Source organism: Pinus tabuliformis, chromosome J (assembly GCF_031772625.1).
Source record: "Pinus tabuliformis cultivar Carrire ecotype Pingquan chromosome J, CPIR1, whole genome shotgun sequence".
NCBI lineage: Eukaryota > Viridiplantae > Streptophyta > Pinopsida > Pinales > Pinaceae > Pinus > Pinus tabuliformis.
Genome location: NC_142295.1, coordinates 722820639 through 722823194, shown reverse-complemented (window position 1 = coordinate 722823194; position 2556 = coordinate 722820639).

Below are 2556 nucleotides of genomic sequence, written 5' to 3'. Positions count from 1 at the left end.
GGTGGTGGGAACACACTAGCATAGGCTTCTTTTGAGCTAAAATAGAGGACCAAGCTTACTCCGGCTTCTTTGAATTATCAACAATTTGTAGCAGAGCTAACACTAGCTCCTTCTGGGGATGAGATCCTCCCTGTGAGGTCTCAAGAACCTGCAGATCAATGCCTTCTTGATGAAAAAAATTTATCAAAATTCCTAATGTTCCATTGGGCATGGAGTCTGACTGAACCTACACTAAGACTGATAAAATCAAATATTTACAATTTTAAGGCCACAAGACCTTAAATCACATAAATTTTCATAAAACGCCCATTAACTAGGCCATCAAAAACTGCTTCTCCTCCCATAATTTTCAGTATGAAGGTGTTGTTCCCTTGAATTTGAGAAATGATAAAAGGCCTTGTCCAGAAAGCATCAAACTTTCCATGATTACCTTTCTTTTCCTTTAGTGTATCCCACTTCAGAACCAAGTCTCCAACCTGAAAATTATCTATTTTTGCCTTCTTGTCAAAGGCTTCCTTGATCTTTTTCTGATGTGCTGCAGCCTTTTCAACTAGTTGTTCCCTAATTTGATGTACCTCTACTAAATCAGTGATCCTTTGTGCCATGTCATCTTCCTCATTCTGCTATGTTTTCAAGAACTTTTCCACAGGGTGAGTTAACTGGATTGGGAATACAACTTCAGTGCCATATACCAGCGTAAATGGAGTACTCCCTGTGGACTTCTTAATGGTCACTCTGTCAGCCCACAGTGCATACTTGAGCTTAGAATCCCAGTTATTTTTGTTGTCCTCCAACAACTTTTTGATTATCCTTATCAGACTTTTGTTAGATGATTCTGCTAGACCATTGCTTTGAGGATAGTATGAGGTGGGATGAACCAGTTTAATATTCATTGAACTGCACATATCCATATATTCCTTTGCTCTGAAGGCTGCTGCATTATCTGTGACTAATTTATGTGGACAACCAAATCTGGTAAAGACATTTTCAATTAAAAACTTCATGACCACATTATGATCTGCCTTCCTGGTAGGGATTGCTTCAATCAACTTAGTAAAATAATCAGTGGCTACTAGTATCCATTTGCGTTGGCCATTGGAAAGTGGATTGATTTCTCGAATGAAATCCAAGTCCCACTGCTAAAAAGGTCCTTTTGCATGTATTGGTTTCAAGGGCAGGGACTTCAATTGCTGCTTTCCTTCAAATCTTTGGCACCTATCCCAAGATTTAACAAATGAAAATACATCAGAAAATAAAGTGGGCCAATAGTACCCAGCTCTGAGAATCTTATGGCCAGTGGTTTTCCAATAATGGTGTCCTCCACACATGCTGGAATGAAACTGATACATAACTTTTATTGACTGTTCTTTGTCCAGACACCTCAAAAGCACTCCAGATGGACTCCTCCAGTAGAGCAGACTTTCATTAATGCAATATTTAGCTGCCCTAAGCTTAATAGTTCTAGCTTGACTTTGAGTAAGGCCTGGAGGGATCTATAGCTTCAGCAAGAATTTAACTATTACAAAATACCAATCACAACAAGCTAAATTTTCGGCCACTGACTGCTTTCCCTCTGGTTCAGATGCTTCTTCTTCTTCATCTATCTAACCAATTTCTACAATTGTGCACAGGAAATCAATATCCAATGATCTAGAATTTTCTTCGGCCAATAACTTGGCAAGACCTTGACCTCTGACCAGCTTGGTGGGCTTCAACTCTATATTAAATTCAATCAACTTTGCAATCCATTTTTCCCTTCTTCCATCAACATTAGGTTGCATTAAGACATATTTTATTACAGCAGAGGGTACATATGAAATTATCTTGGAATGCAAAATATAAACTCTGAAAGCTTTCAAATACTTGATAAGAGCATATGCTTGTTTCTCAATAATGTCATACCTCAGTTCAGCATCCCTTAAGTTTTTGCTGAAAAATGCCACTGGATGCTTTGAACCTTCTTCATCTACTTGCAATAACACTGTTGTAATGGTGTCAATAGAGGCAAAGGAAAATATATGGAACTCCTTGCTGTAATCCAAACTTATTAAAGTGGGAGCCTCCATAATAGCCTTCTTAATGGACTTGAACAATTTTCTTGCTAAATCAGTCCATTTTATCTCTAACCCCTTTCTCAACATGGAGGTAATATGCTTTATAAGCTCTGCAAAATTTGGTGTAAACCTCCTCATAAAATTAATCTTGCCCCGAAAGGACTGAATATCTTTCTTTGATCTCAGGACATACAGGGTCTGTATTGCTTTTACTCTTTCTGGGTCAATTCGGACACCTACAACAGAAGCAACATGTCCTAACAACTTGCCTTCTTCTAAAGCAAACTGTGACTTTTTAGGATTGACTGAAATCCCAAACCTTCTGCATTTCAGGAACACCTTCTTCAAATGTTGCAGATGATCTTGATGGCTGCTGGAGTATACTGTTATATAATCTATGTAGATGAGGACAAATTTATCCTTCTCTCCTACAAATGCTATATCCAAAGCTCTCTGAAAGGTAGCTCCAACATTCATCAACCCAAAAGGCATCTTGGAATAC